This window comes from Bufo gargarizans, chromosome 5 (assembly GCF_014858855.1).
Source record: "Bufo gargarizans isolate SCDJY-AF-19 chromosome 5, ASM1485885v1, whole genome shotgun sequence".
Lineage (NCBI taxonomy): Eukaryota > Metazoa > Chordata > Amphibia > Anura > Bufonidae > Bufo > Bufo gargarizans.
This window is the reverse complement of record NC_058084.1, coordinates 393,637,518-393,654,002: the sequence shown is the minus strand read 5'-3', so window position 1 is coordinate 393,654,002 and position 16,485 is coordinate 393,637,518. Positions and strand designations below refer to the sequence as shown.

Here is a 16,485-nt window from a genome sequence, read left to right as displayed (position 1 = left end):
ACTCTTACGAAATGTGATAGCTACACCTCCTGCCATGTAAACGTGACACCTTACAAGTAGAAGTTTTCACTTTTTGTTCCTGGTACCTCCTTCAACCGAAACTCCTTCCCTGGTTTCAGGTATGCACACAGGTAGACAGAAGAGAATTCTGGGTTGTGAGTTTTCATCTCTGTCACAGAGCCTGGATCTACACAAAGAAAGACTTCAAGTCCCAGCAGACCTTGCACTCCGGTATGAGGGATCCTGTAAGGTGTGTCGGAGTTTACCTAGTCTTGCTCAACAAGGTAATCATTACTCTGAAGTTAACTGCTTGACTAGGTAAACAAACAGGAGTAATTGAGCATGAGAGGAATACCATGAATCTCCTCATCTGAACAGAACTTCGACAACAGGTAAGATTGTTTCTTCATGCCACTAGATTTATAGAAACATACAGAACATATAAATAATTCTTCACCAAATTTTGTAGAGCTCAATGTATATATTCATCGTACATATATTAGCTTGATCTAAGTGGAGTAGATAGATGGTAGAGTCAGCAGGACTATGAATGAGGAGACCAGCAATCTGCAGGCATACCGTACCTTGACAGAAACTCGATCTGTTCCTCACCTTTATAACTCCAGCAAGAGCTCTGGAATCAGGACAATTACACTTTCTTATGTGTTATGTTAGGAATTGCGCTTTTTGTTTCAAACAAAATATCAAAACGTATTTTTATTAATGTTTATATGACTGTTCTTATTCAGTTGTACTATAAATTCTGTGATTTTATGGCTTCGTAGGGCAATGGTGCCAGGTTTTGTCATAATTATATTAAAAAGAAAGACACTTTGGCTGGAAATCAAAAACGTTTCAACATATTTACTAAAGATTTTCACTACTTTTCTGCAAAGTTGTGCTTCCTGTTAGACTACACTAAAATCTGAAATAGGAGTACTCATCAGCAGTATGCAAATATGCCCCAATAGATATGTCTATCCTCAGCTTTTTATGAATTTCATGAAAGACTCCAACTCCAAAACACATGTAGCAGGAACAATGGGCCAGATTTATCATGACTCTGACAGCTCACTCCACTTTCACATATGGCTAAAGTCAGTTTTAGCCAAGTCAGATTTATGATTGGCCCTTTAAGACTGTAATAAATGTGGTTTGACGGTAGCAGTTTATCCGTCAGTAAGCAGCTTTACAAAAGTCGCACATCTTTACGAAAAAGTCGCACTTTTTTTTAAAAAGTCGCATGTTCTATTAAAAAGTCTTATAAGATAAGCATGGTCCTCACTGGAGTGAAATTGCGACTTTTTTGCAACTTTTTTGCGACTTTTTAAATAGTCCCAATAGTAAATCTGTCTAGAGATTCATTTACATAAGAAAACACGCCCACTTTAAAAAAACTGGCGAGCATAGTGCAGAGCAGAAAAAAGTCGCAAATTTGTGCGCAGTTTTAGCGTTTGGGACTTTTTTGGGGACTTTTTCACTCTATTATTCTGACCTGAGCTAATGATAAATCTGGCCCAATGTCTTCAAGGGTAAAGCAATTTTTATTTTCAAAGCTGGTCATCTCATGTCTCTTATGTTGTGACATCTAGAGCCCAAAAAAAAGGCACAGCTATGTCGTGACTATGGTTGAGTGAATCGAAGTATCCGAAGTGGACTTCCATCCGAATTTCAGGGAAAATCGGATTTGTTGTGAAGCCAAATTTCCTCGTGCTTCGTGGTAAGGAATTAATTTTCCCAGAAATGGCGATTAAAAACCCCCCAAAAAGATAATCACCTCATCTATTTGAACGCAAAGAGCAAGATCTTGTGCGCAATGATGTATGATGTCACTAGGCCCACAAAAGATTTCGGGTGGGATCTTCAATCAAGATGGCCACGGCAGCCTCTTCATGCCCAAACAGAAGAGTTTTTTTTTTTACTGATTAACCTCTGAAAGCTCTCATTATTAATCTCAGATGCCATGATCAGCAATGAACGCAGCATCTGAGGGGTTCAATGACGAGAGGTGGCGCCCGGTACTTATGATGAAATGTGCTTCATGACAAAGTAATCAGTCATAAAGCAAATTTATTTGTGAAATTTGGCGAAGCAGCTAAATCAAATTTTTGTACACTTTGCTCAACACTATTCGTGACAGGTGTCGCACCCAAGGTTCTTTGTGTAACACAAAATGCCCTGTGGCAGCACAACTCACATGTTTGCCACGACCAAAACTTTGGAATCACACTTGGAATCACAAATAACACTTGGAATCACACTTTGGAATCACGAAAAATCTAGCAGTGCTGGATTTTTGGTGATTCTGGGGTCCTGGTAGCAGCATCCAGGGGCAGAATCAGAACCTAAAGTGGAACTATGTGGTAGGCGGGTCCAAATGGACAGAAGGTGGGGCAACAGAAATAGACAGCCCTAGCAGAACCAGAAACCACAGTGCAGCACACAATACTGTCTACATTAATTATCGCTGAGAGCATCAGATCTTGATGTATCTGGCTTGCAGCCAAGAGGAGGTCATTGGCCCACAGGAAAAATTTCCCTGTAGGGTCTATGGCCAGTCCGCCCATGGCGGCATCCGTGTGAATCTAACTGCCACATTCTACGCTAGCAATGCCACACTGCGATACTGCGACCTTAAGTAGAATTCTGTGTGTTAGGCCTCATGCACACGGCCATTGTTTGGGTCCGCATCCGTTGCTCCGTTCCGTGGCCCCACAAAAAAAAATAGAACATGTCCTATTATTGTCCGTTTTGCAGACAAGAATAGGCATTTCTACAAAGGGCTGCCCGTTCCGTTCCGCAAATTGCGGTAGGCACACAGGCGGCTTCCGTTTTTTGCGGATCTGCGGTTGTGTGCATGAGGCCTTACTAATAAATAAATATGTTAGGCAAATAACATTTCTTTCATTGCTATTTTGAATTACGGTATTTGATTTGTGTACTGCATCCTTATTAGAAAATGTATAGAATCTTATTGAGATTTTACTCATGTGGCTCAGGGTTGATTTTATTATGTATGCCATATATTGCGTGTTCTGCATGTTGTCTGCATAATGACCCATTACTGGTGCCATCAAAGGTCTGCAGATGCACCAATGAGCAATGCTATTTTTATCCCTAATCCAAGGAGAAGTCAGGTGCCTGGTAGCAGAAGGCTCTGCCACACATATCTGTTAACAGGACTGATAATGGCAGGAAGCAAACCACACCATGGTCACAGCTTTGATGATTCACATTGTCGTCGCTGATATATAACAAATTGTCTGTGGGAGAGGCCAAGGGGTGACATGATATCAGCCTGTTCTCGAAAGTAATGACCAGAATGGATTGAGAAATACAGTCCTGATCAAAAGTTTAAGACCACTTGAAAAATGGCAAAAAATCATATTTTACATTGTTGGATCTTAACAAGGTTCCAAGTAGAGCTTCAACATGCAACAAGAAGAAATGAGAATGAGACAAAACATTTTTAGAGTATTCAATTAATTGAAAATAACGATTAAACTGAAACAGGCTGTTTTTCAGCTGATCAAAAGTTTAGGACCACATGCCTTTTATAAGGCCAAATCTGTGCAAAGATGTGGATTCATTGTCATTTTCTGTCAGGTAGTCACACATTGTGATGGCAAAGGCGAAAAAACTCTCCCTTTTTGAACGTGGTCGGATTGTTGAACTGCATAAGCAGGGTCTTTCACAGCGCGCCATCGCTGCTGAGGTGGGATGCAGTAAGACAGCCATTTGGAATTTCTTAAAGGGATTCTGTCATCAGATTTTACCCCTAACCTAAAGATATCCTCATGTCCGGACTAAGAAGAAGAATCCTAAACTGGCCTTATTAAACCTCACTGAGGCTCTATTTGTCCAAAAAAATGGTTTTTATAACCTGCCAATCACTTACTTAAGGTGCCCAAGGGCCAAGGGGAGGTCCGTTAATACAGGGTGCCCGTCCGCACCCCTCGCCGTCCGGTGCCCAGCGCCGCCTTCCGTCTTCATCGCCGCCTTCTACAGCTCAGCGCCGCCTCTGCAATCCTCCCGTCCCTTTGCCAGATCCCGCGCCTGCGCACTAGGCTCGGCCTGATGCGCCCGTGCGGACTCCTGGCAGCGGCTTCATTAAGCGAAGTGCGCATGCGCCGGCGTGATGCGCACTTCGCTCAACCCTAATATGACCTGCAGATTGTCTGAGCTTAGTGCGCAGGTGCGGGATCTGGCAGAGGGACGGGGAGGATTGCGGAGGCGGTGCTGAGCTGTAGAAGGCGGCGCTGAAGACAGGGAAGGCGGCGATGAAGACGGAAGGCGGCGCTGGGCACCGGACGGCCAGGGATGCGGATGGGCACCCTGTATTAACGGACCTCCCCTTGGGCACCTTACGTAAGTGATTGGCAGGTTATAAAAACCTGTTTTTTGGACAAATAGAGCCTCAGTGAGGTTTAATAAGGCCAGTTTAGGATTCTTCTTCTTAGTCCGGACATGAGGATATCTTTAGGTTATAGGGGTAAAATCTGATGACAGAATCCCTTTAAATGATCCTGAGGGTTATGGAACAAAAAAAGTCAAGTGGAAAACCCCCAAAAATTTCACCAGCACTGAGCCGGAGGATCCAATTTGCTGTCCGTCAAGACACTGGATGATCCTCAACACAAATTAAGGCCCTTACTAGGGCTGACTGCAGCTCCATAACCATCAGACGGCATCTGAGACTGAAGGGCTTCAAAAACAAAAAAATGTCTTCAAAGACCTTGTCTCCTTGAACGCTACAGAACTGCTCGTTTGGACTTTGCAAGAGAGCACCAAACATGGGACATTCAAAGGTGGAAGAAAGTTTTATTCTCTGATGAGATTTTTTTTACCTTGATGGCCCTGATGGTTTCCAACGTTACTGGCATGACAAGCAGATCCCACCTGAGATGTTTTCTACGCGCCACAATGGAGGGGGCGCCATAATGGTCTGGGGTGCTTTTTTCCTTCAGTGGAACAATGGAGCTTCAGGAAGTGCAGGGGTGTCAGATGTTGCAGAGAGCGTTCCTCATGACTGAGGGCCCTCGTCTGTGTGGTAACGACTGGGTTTTTCAACAGGACAACGCTACAGTACACAATGCTCGCAGGACAAGGGACTTCTTCCAGGAGAATAAGGCCCCTTTCACACGGGCGTTGCGGAAACATGTGCGGGTGCGTTACGGGAACACCCGCGATTTTTCTGCACGAGTGCAAAACATTGTCATGCGTTTTGCACTCACGTGAGAAAAATCGTGCATGTTTGGTACCCAAACCTGAACTTCTTCACAGAAGTTCAGGCTTGGGATCGTTATTCTGTAGATTGTATTATTTTCCCTTATAACATGGTTATAAGGGAAAATAATAGCATTCTGAATACAGAATGCATAGTAAAATAGCGCTGGAGGGGTTAAAAAAAATAAAAATAAAAATTAACTCACCTTAGTCCACTTGTTCGCGTAGCCGGCATCTCCTTCTGTCTTCACCTTTGGTGATGTCACTGTCATCACATGATCCATCACCATGGTAAAAGATCATGTGATGGATCATGTGATGACTGTGACGTCACCAAAGGTCCTTGTTGCTACACAAAGCTAAGATGAAGACAGAAGGAGATGCCGGCTACGCGAACAAGTGGACTAAGGTGAGTTAAATTATTTTTATTTTATTTTTTACCCCTCCAGCGCTATTTTACTATGCATTCTGTATTCAGAATGCAATTATTTTCCCTTATAACCATGTTATAAGGGAAAATAATACTGATCGGGTCTCCATCCCGATCATCTCCTAGCAACCGTGCGTGAAAATCGCACCGCATCCGCACTTGCTTGCGGATGCTTGCAATTTTCACGCAACTCCATTCATTTCTATGGGGCCTGCGTTACGTGAAAAACGCTGAATATAGAGCATGCTGCGATTTTCACGCAACGCACAAGTCATGCGTGAAAATCACCGCTCATGTGAACAGCCCCATAGAAATGAATGGGTCGGTTCAACTCACGCATCGCATACGCGCGGAATACTCGCCCGTGTGAAAGGGGTCTAACATCACTCTTTTGGCCCATCCTGTGTGTTCCCCTGATCTAAATCCAATTGAGAACCTTTGGGGATGGATGGCAAGGGAAGTTTACAAAAATGGACAACAGTTCCAGACAGTAGATGGCCTTCGTGGGCCGTCTTCACCACTTGGAGAAATGTTCCCACTCACCTCATGGAAACGCTTGCATCAAGGATGCCAAAACGAATTTTTGAAGTGATTAACAATAACGGCGCAGCTACTCATTACTGAGTTCATGTTTGGAAGTTGGATTTCTGTTTTGGGGGGGTTTAGTTTTTCTTTGGAGGTGTGGTCCTAAACTTTTGATCAGCTGAAAAAGTGCCTGTTTCAGTTTATTCGTTGTTTTCATTAAATTGAATGCTCAAAAAATGTTTTGTCTCACTCCCATTTCTTCTTGTTGCATGTTGAAGCTCTACTTGGAACCTTGTTAAGATCCAGCCATGCTAAATATGATTTTTTGCCATTTTTCAAGTGGTCTTAAACTTTTGATCAGTACTGTATGTAGAGGAACAATCTAAGTCCTCATGCACACCACCGTATGTATTTTGTGGTCTGCAAAAAACAGATCCTAAAAAAGTATGGATGGCGTCCGTGTGCATTCCGTATTTTGTGGCACGGAACAGCTGGCTCCTGATAGAACAGTACTATCCTTTTTTATGCGGAACGGAATTCCGGACATATGGAAACAGAATGCACACAAAGTAACTTCAGTTTTTTTTGCGGACCCATTGAAATTAATGGTTCCGTTTATGGTCCAGAAAAAAACTGGAATGGACAGGGAAAGAGTATATGTTTGTGTGCATGAGCCGTAATACTGTGACTCAGAGTTAGTTCAGAGCACTCGAGGATTTAGCTGAGAGTATCGTAAGAATTAATAGGTATTGCTTTAATTTGATTAATCTGATTGTCCTCTGTGCTTTGATATTTGGGGACACTGCAATGCCTGAGATGTATAACAAGATGTGGTGAACTAGGGTGAGTCATGTCTGTGGTCAAGTATCTTTACCCCCCTCTTTGCCCCAGAATAGTTCCAATCCATGAGTCAAGTGAGGCAGACTAGCTGATTGGGATACACTCTTGGTCAGTCAGGATCACTAGAGTACCAGAAGATTCTATGTTTGGCGCTGACCTACAGTATGACGTCACAGCCACAGAAGGCGGAGCTTTCTGCTTATATTACGGCACTTGTGGCTGTTGAAAGGAGCTTATTAGTGAGACCCCCCACTGATTTGATATTGATGACCCATCCTTAGGGTCCATTCACACATCCACAATTCCATTCCCCATTTTGCGGAACGGAATTGCAGGCCCATACATTTCTATGGGGCTGCACGACGTGTGGCCCAAATCGGATTGCGGACCCACACTTCTGGGTCCGCAATTCCAATCCTGAAAAAAAATAAAGGGGTTATCCAACTATTTCTAACTGATAACATATCCTCAGAATTGGTCAGCAGCATCTGATCGGTGGGGGTTTGACACACAGGACCCCAACAATCAGCAGTTTGAGAAGGCCCGGTGCTCCTGTAAGCATCATAACCATTGGTCTCGTGGCATAGGCACAGCTCAGCCCCAAGCACAGCCACTTACTGTGCTTAGTAAGAGCAAGAAGACCGCGAGAGTGCCAGTGCCATCTCAAACTCAGACTCCACCTCTCAGAAACTTATGACCCCCCCCCCAAAAAAAAGTTCACATAGAACTTGACACACATAACTACAAAACGTTATAGGGGTCAGAATATGGCAATGAAAAGAAGAAAATAATATATTTTTTTCAGTATTAAAACACAATAAAACCCATAAATTTGTTGCGGAATTAAGTTTTTTTTCCAATTTACCACTACACTGTATGCAATATTAAATGGTGGAATTAGAAAGTGCAACTCGTCTCGCAAATAAAAAAAAGCCCTCGGCTATGTGAACGTAAAAAAAAAGTTTGGGCCCCGGAATTAAAAAAAAAAACGGAAAAACAAAAACAAAAAAAAAACCCCTCTGCGGCTGAAAGAGTTAAAAGATTTGTCTATTTCATGATACTTTTCCTTAGGATAGGCTATTAAAATTAGATTGATGGGGGTCTGACTCCTTCTATCCCGCTCATCAACTGTTTAAACGGGCTTCGTCTTCATCAGTGTTCACCTGCACGATGTCTACCGTGTAGCGGTGGTGCAGTGTAATTACAGCATCTTCTCCCATTCAAGTAAATGGGCTGAACAGCTGTAATTACACTGCACCATCACCACACAGTAGACAGTGTACAGGTAAACATGAAGAGGACACTGCTGGTCAGTAGGGCGCGGTACATAGGGTTGCCACCTTTTCCAACAAAAAATACTGTCTAAGTTAAGCCACACCCCAAAGGGGGTGTGGTTGTGGGGGCATGGCTTAGCACATGATGTTAAGTCGCTGTCTAATTCCCCAGAGTGGCATTACCACCTTTACACCCCGCCACTATCTCCTATGGTTAACCTAACATCATCTATGCATTTCTTTCCAGGTCCTATATTATGTGCATATTTATTTCTATGCAACTGTTGTGTTTAAGTGTAATATGCCTGGTTTACCAGTAGGTGACAGCATAAATGGCAGAGCTACAGGTACATAGAGTGGAACCTTCCCTTCCATTCCAACACCCCCCTCTGTGGTGTGGTGGGCGTTTCCCCACTTGCTGCAAGGAGGTAGGAGTTTAGAATCAGTTTTAGTTTACCCCCTTCCAAGGGAGGGTGTGCAGCAGGTGCGCATGCCTGTTGGACGTGGCCTTGCCCAGGCCAGCTGGAGCACCTTCAGCTCAGCTGGATATAAAGGCAGAAGCTGGAAGCCTCTGAAGCCAGAAGTAAAGTTGCCTGGACCAGTTTAGAGACAGACTACAGAAGAAAGCTGCAGCCTTCAGCTAAAACTAAATTATACAGCTACCCTGTCAGTACAGCAGAGTCAGAGAGCAACAGATGTAGAAAAGAGGAGTTTGCCTGCCACAGTTAATGCTAGCTTGCTGGAACTAAGGCTGGGTTCACACCTGAGCGTATTCGATAAGTGCTGTTTACAGGCGTTTTTATCAGGCGTTTTTAAGGGCGTATTTAGGGGTGTTTTTGTATTTTGGAAACGCGCGTCATACGCAGAGGCGTACAATAAAAAACAGAGGTGTTACGCGCGACAATACGCCCCAAAAAAGCTCCTGTACTTCTTGGGGCATACAGCGTTTTACAGCGTGTTCGTACACTCTGTAAAACGCTCAGGTGAGAACCATGCCCATAGGGAAACATTGGTTATTGCCTGTTGAGCGTTTTACAGCGCGTAGGAACGCGCTGTAAAACGCTCAGGTGTGAACCTAGCCTTAGACAAAGCCTGAAACTGTTTGGAGAAACGTTTATGCAAAGTCAAGCTGTTATCAACCTCCTCACAAGGTCTGGACTCAATTTATTTCCTCATCCCTTTCATCAATCCCACTTTTCATTTGCTGCGGAGCCAAATCCTAGGGTCCAGTGTATTCAGGTAGGAGCACTGTGACACATGCACCAACATTAAGGGACATTTAGGCCACCCTACACCACTTTGGCATTCCTACACCTGGGTACAATCCACAGTATCACTAAAAGGCACCCCGTGCTGCTTCACTGCAACTGGCGTCACAAAAACAAGTACTCTTTTTACCTCATAAAGGGCCCTGGGGGGAGGCACCCGCTGCAGCTGTCAAGTGGCTTCCAGTAATATTAATGCCTTCATTAGTGCCCCCCAATAATATCAATGCCCCCATTTGTGCGTTCCAGAATTAATAATGGCCCCTATTTGTGCACCCCAGTAATAGTAATGCCCCCATTAGTGTGCCCCAGAATTAATAATGCCCCTAGTAATAGTAAGGCCCCCATTAGTGTACCCCAGAATTAATAATGCCCCCATTAGTGCCCCTAGTGAGAGTAATACCCCATTAGTGCCCCCCTCTTTTGAGTTAAGAACAAAAGAAGAACTCGCCTCCTGCATTTGATCACACTGCTGTAAACACTTGCTGCTCACTGGAAGCTCAGGACAGGATCCTACGTGATGATGTCTCGCAGGTCCTGTCCTGCACATCCAGTCAGCAGCGAGTGTTCACCACGGCGTGATCAAGTGGAGGGGTTGAGTTTTTTTTGTTTTTTTTTCTTAACACAAGTGGGGGCAGGTAAAGGCTGTACTAATGAGTGCTCCACAATGGAAGCACTCTTGAGTAATAGTCCATATAGGAAAATACCGGCATTGCCGGTATAAAATAATTACCGCCACCAGCAGTAAAATACCGGCTTGGCCGGTGAGATACCGGCCAGGTGGCAACCATATGTGGGGATGACCTTTCCAAAGCATAGGGCATCAATAGTTTGAAACCGGCAACCCCTCTAAGGTTCTCTATAAGGTGCTATTTACACTCTTATTTACCGCAGGACACCGTAATACAGAGAGGTTCTACAGAAGGTTGGGAATGGTGCAGCAAAGAGCTGCTCCTGCACTTCTACACTGTAGCAACACTAAATGTAAAACCATGATCGGAATAATGGTGGGAAAAACTTCATGTATTTACATTCTAAGGTGCGGCTTTCTGGTGCACTATGACAGCCCCATGTGAATGCACCCTAACAATAGTGTTACATGTGCTCCATAGGACAAGGGTTAATGTGCATGCCTTATTTAGTAATTTGAGGTTGAAGGTGAGAGCACACTGACATTCTTCCGTGTCACTCCTTATGTGATGTCATTGTGTTTGTTTTACCATTATTTGGTGTGGAGAACACACCTGTATGTACAAGTGTGACTCACAAAAATATGTCCCACAGCCGGAAACTGCTGAGCCTCCGCATATTTCATATATATATATATATATATATATATATATATATATCTGCCTAATGTATTCCAACTTACTGCTCCATTTTTTATGTTTTTTTTCACACGCACTAAAAAAATAAATATATTTTAGATGTGAGTGGCTGCTAAGAAGGCTACTGCTGTGTTTTTAGCACCCATAGCAGAGGCACAAACCTGCTATAGTGTCGGCTCATTTGTGGTGCATTTTAAAGATGAGCGAAGTTTAGAAAAAAAAAATTAGGCCGATTCTACAAGAAATTTGATTTCTTCTGAATTAATTAGTCACAAAAATCAGGTATACCCAGGCCACTCTTCCTAATCATATTATTCCCACTTGGTGACCTAATCTCAGTTTGACGGCATGGAGTTTTAAAACTGTTGGCATTTAAAAATGGCGCCCGCTGGCGCTTGCAGCGACATGGCCGCCGGGTGTCTGCTGTTTTAAAGAGCAGACAACTGGCAATAATGTCCGTGACCGCTGTGAATGCCGGTCTGGTACTTTTAACCCTTCAGATGCTGTGGTCATCCGGGTGTGCTCTGGCTCCCCTCAGTGGGGAAATAAAATTGAGGAATTCACAACAGGGATGACCACAATCCCATGTGGTTCCCTCCTTAAGGTCCGGGATCCCTCTCTACTATGAACCTAATTGTATTTCGCTTTTAAAATTATTAGGGGTAAAACCAGATGCCAAACATGGTGGCGTTAAAAAAAAATACTATTGCCTGGCTGCAGAGAGCATTTATAGTGGTGTAGAACACTGTGCATTGCAGTAACATGCATAGGGAGTCTACTGTGGTAGTGAAACAATACTGTGAGTTAGTATGACACGCACATGACAGGCGTCGCTCTTAGAATCACTGCACACTTCACTTTTTTGGGCGGTTACGGGGCCAAAACTGACCAAATAACTTGTGTGAACTCAGCCTTACAGGTCGATGTTAGCGCCAGGTATAAAGAACCGTGCAGAGGCCCAAGATCCTACTGTAGCGTGAAAGAGCGCACTCCTTTTACACCGTCATCAGCTGATTCCACATAAATGTCTACAGAACCAGTTCTATTAAACGCTTATACAAAGTAGAGCCCCCCTGACAGAGTCGAGAAGGTGTCAGCAGTAAGTTTGTGTTGACGTCACTGATTATTTTGCCCTTCCTCTGATCCGTCAGAACAATAGCCCCCAAAAAACGGATCCTGTTTGTGGAGCATCCGTGTTCACTCGGTCAGCATTTGGTCAGAAATCCATCAGTAAAGCCCCAAAAAACAGGAGTGGATCCAAAACAGAGATGACACATGAATGGAATATTTGCATAGCTTCTGTATTTTGTACCCAATCCTGATTTTGGCTACCAAATCATAAGCCTGATGCAAAATAGGGACCATGTCATGCAGGCCTTACAGCTGTTACATAGACAGGATCCGCTGTGTGTCTTATTTTTCCTTCCTTCTGACAGATCAGAAGAAGGGTCAAATAAATGATGATGTCAGCCAGGCCGAAAGGCAAAATAGTGGCCCAGTCATGAAGTGGGGAGGGTGGGAACAGCATTAGAAGTCCATAGAGTGACCCTATGACATAATGGTTAGGTGGAAGCAGCATGAGGAGACCACAGAGTGGCCCAATCACAGAGTCTGGAGGTGGCAGTAGCATCAGGAGGAGGCCACAGAGTGGCACAATGACAGTGTGGAGGTGGCATCAGCATCATCAGGAGGCCAAAGAGTGTCACAATGACAGAGTGTGGCGGTGGCGGCAGCAGCAACATCAGGAGGAGGCTACAGGGTGGCACAGTGACAGTTTGGGGGTGGCAGCAGCAGCATCAGGAGGCCACAGGATGGCACAATGACAGTGTGGTGGTGGCAGCAGCATCAAGAGGCCACAGAGTGGCACAATGACAGAGCGTGGAGGTGGCGGCAGCAGCAGCATCAGGAGGAGGCCACAGGGTGGCACAATGACAGTGTGGAGGTGGCAGCACTATCAGGAGACCTGAGTGGTGAGGTGGCAGCAGCATAAGGAGACCACAGAGTGACCCGTTGACAGAGTGGGGAGGTGGGTGACAATACCAGTACAAGCTGAAGATGGTGGGGGAAAAAAGGAGCAATAGGCATCAGATGTGTGGCATCAGGCGGGTGGCACCATCAGAATAGTAGCTGAGGCAGGTAGCCAGAATAAACCGGTCTCTAATGTCAAAGTGTTGGTGTGGCACCATGGATGATCTAGTCTGATGCATAAGGTATTGGTGGGTGGAAATCCTGGCTGATCCATGCCTGATTCATCTTGACAAAGGTCAATCTCTCCACATTTTGGGTGGACAGGCGAGTTCTTGGGGTAACTATGGCCCCCACCGCACTAAACACCTGCTCTGATGCAGCACTACTGGCGGGCAGGACAGCTTTTCCAGGGCAAACTCTGCCAGTTGCGGCCACAAATCAGTTTGGCTGCCCAGTAGTCCAGCGGATCTTCAATGTGGGTTGGCAGGGTGCTGTGCAAGTATGCCACCACCTGCTGGTTCAGGTTGTGCTCCAGGTTTAGCTGCTGCTGATGAGTAGTTTCTTCACTAGGCGGGTGAAGAAAGCTGCTTATCAGCGACTCTAGACTCAAGTTACTGCTGATAAACTGCTCCTACCCCTCTACCCTGCCACAGAAGCCATGGCAGAGGAACGTGAGCGCAGAGGGACCCCCGGTCAAACCGACGATGGTGCAGATAAGCAGCGGGCAACTGATTACATAGGATGTCTCTATAGTAGTTCAGTTTGTCCTCCCTCTCAGCGAGTTTAAAAATGGCCGCCATTTTGGACCAGTAGCGAGGGTGCAACAAGGTGGAGCGCCAGAAGTCATCCCTCTGTTGAATGCTGACAATTCAGCTGTTACTACGCAAGCAAGTGAGCATGCATCGGGCCATTTGTGCAAGTGACTCGGAGGGACTCCCTGCCTCCAGCTCCACTGCATACTGCAACGGTGTGTCTGGGTCATCTGCCTTGTCTTCCTCATCACCCTGTAGCTCCTCTGGCTGCTCCTGCTCCTTCTCTCCAGTCACTGGTGTATAAAAATCACCCATTTTGCTACACATTGCTTGTGCTCCAATGTCCTCCTCCTCCAGTTCAGCCCCCACAGGGCTCATGTGGCCATGAGATCTAGGCACCTTGTCTCCAATCCCCTGATCAGCCAGATTTACCAGCATCTGTTCCAGGACATGAAGCAGTGGAATGACATTCTTCAGCTCAAGGAGAGTGTGCTTTGCGGTGTACGAGTGTCTGAAGTGCATGCAAAGTTTCCTGGCCATTTTTTGTATGTCTTGCAGATGGGTGGAAGACTTCAGGAACCGCTTGACAACTAGATTAAACATGTGTGCCATGCAGGGAGCATGCTCCTTGATGCAACGCCGATACCATGTTCTTCCCTTTGTCGGTCACCATGGTTCCAATTTTGAGTTGTCGCGGAGAAAGCCAGGATTCAATTTCTTAATGAAGGACATGAAGCAGTTCCTCTCCAGTGTGACTCCATTCGCCAAGGCAAACGAGGTGCAGAACAGCATGACAATGCCGTGCCCTGCACATGTGGTATGCTGGAGAGGCACTGTGAATTGTCCCTGCAGTGGAGGCTGAGGAAACGGTGGAGGATGAGGAGGCAGAGGCGGACATTGTCGCAGGATCAATGGCGTGAGAACATAGAGGCAGTAGCGGCGTCACCTGGCCAAGTTGTCGGTGTGGTGGTGCAGGAACCATATTTACCCAGTGCGTCGTAAAGGACATGTATTGTCCCTGACCGTAGTTACAGCTCCATGCGTTGGAGCTGCCGCGCCGTGGACTTTGGCAGACACCGACAGGCTCAAGGACTGGCCCACCTTCTGTTCTACATACATGTGCATGGCTGTTTTTTTTAGCAGTACCAGCCCAGTACAAGTTCTGCAGGGAGGGACTGCAGCACCGGTAATTTGGCCAGGAACACGTTCAACTTCTGCCCCGTTGGATGAGTGCATGCATACTGTTGTCTCTTGGCAATCGCTTCGGTGATCGATTGCTGACGAAATGACTGACAAGCAGTAGGAGGAGGAGGAGCAGGATCATCAGAACGAGCAGATAATGGGAAGGACAGACCGCTCCCTTCAGCTGAGGTGGTGGAGCCTTGACTGCATGAAATTGGGTGCATGCCACTGGGTGATGCAGTGGTTGCTGCCGCAGGCTGGACCACCACATCGGAGCCACCTATCCTCAGGATAGCTCATCAATATCAGAACGGCGGGAGTCCAACACCCCCGCCGATCAGCTGCTTGAAGAGCAGCGGTGAGCAGGTGTAATTACACCCAAGTCATCCCATTCATTTCAATGGGACGGATCGCTTCTATACAAGTGTATGGGAATGATCCGTCCCATTGAAATGAATGGGACGGTTAGGTGTAATTACACCTGCTCACTGCTGCAGAGGCGACGGCAAGAAGGTAAACAGTGAAGAGGAGGCAGCGCTAGCACGCTGGCATAACTAATAGGCAGCGCTGGCATAACTAATAGAACATATAACTGCACCGCACAAGGGCAAATAAGACGTAGAAATATTTCCTTGTAATAACCACTGTTAATGGCTGTATCAAACAGCACTTGCACCCCAATAAGAACGGTTTGCTGGAATTACAGAGCTGTATAATGGCAATTTGGATCCGCAGTCAGTGCAGCAAGGTGTAATAGGATTGTTCCTATTACCCAGGCTGTAAACTCCCTACTGAACCCTGTTCTGCTTCAATACTGTGTAATGATTCCTCCCTATCATTTCCCTGAACTTCTATACCGCAAAGTTTTAAAGTATTTTCTACCACTGTCCCTAGCATCAGCTGACGTCACTCCCTGCACTAAGTACACTGGAAAATGGCTGAATCCAAGATAGCTGAGGCTATTTATAGGGCTGTGACATCACAGGGCTGGCTGGCTGCTGATTGGCTGCATGCATGGCATTATGGGTGATCCCTCGTTCCCAGAGTTCCTTGCTCCGTGTCCTAACACGTGCAGCAGCCATTTTATTTGTTTCCATGAAGCATGAGGAAATTCAGATTCTGCGCGAATTAAATTTTTCGTAATATCCAGATCGAATTCTCTAGCGATGGCCTATCTTTGGGATAGGTCATCGATATCAGATCAGGGCACCTAATACTATACAGTATACGGAGCTGGGGGCATATAGCTCCGTACACTGTGTAATTGCTGTGCCAGGGCTTTGCAGCTCAACTCCCATTCAGCACAAACCAGCTGATCGGTTGGCATGCCAGGTGTCGGACACTCCACTGATCTAATTCTGATAACCTATCCTGAGGATAGGTCGTCAATATTTGTAGCCTGGAAAACTCCTGTAATATTAATTTTATTCTCTGTACAATAGACTATTAGTAGAGGAAAGTAGAAGGATATCCAATTCCTGGTGATGCTCTCTGGCTCCATCAACAGTATACCGTCACTGTTTATGGGTCTTGTATTCTCTCAGGGCACGGAGGTGAGAGCTGGCTTGTAGTGATGGCCATCTAAGTGAAGGTTCATCAAGTAACCTTTGCTTTAGTCCATCTGGATATTGATTTTGTTTGGCCATTGCCTGTGATACAGCAGTTTCAGACTTGTTAGCATTCGTCGAGTCATTA

At 45.5% G+C, this 16,485-nt stretch overlaps 1 protein-coding gene across 2 annotated transcripts in view; it reads left to right on the top strand.

Moving 5' to 3' along the window:
- The first annotated feature begins 266 nt into the window (after window positions 1-266).
- The window catches only part of MACC1 (MET transcriptional regulator MACC1), a 50,048-nt gene continuing 33,829 nt past the window's right edge, over window positions 267-16,485 (top strand). Inside the window, exon 1 of one of the 2 annotated variants that reach the window (XM_044294136.1) lies at window positions 267-392. The gene's annotated coding sequence lies outside the window, so the exon portion shown is untranslated. Of the gene's footprint in view, window positions 393-1,666; window positions 1,721-16,485 lie in introns of those variants that run through there. The other variant, XM_044294137.1, reaches the window with a different exon arrangement.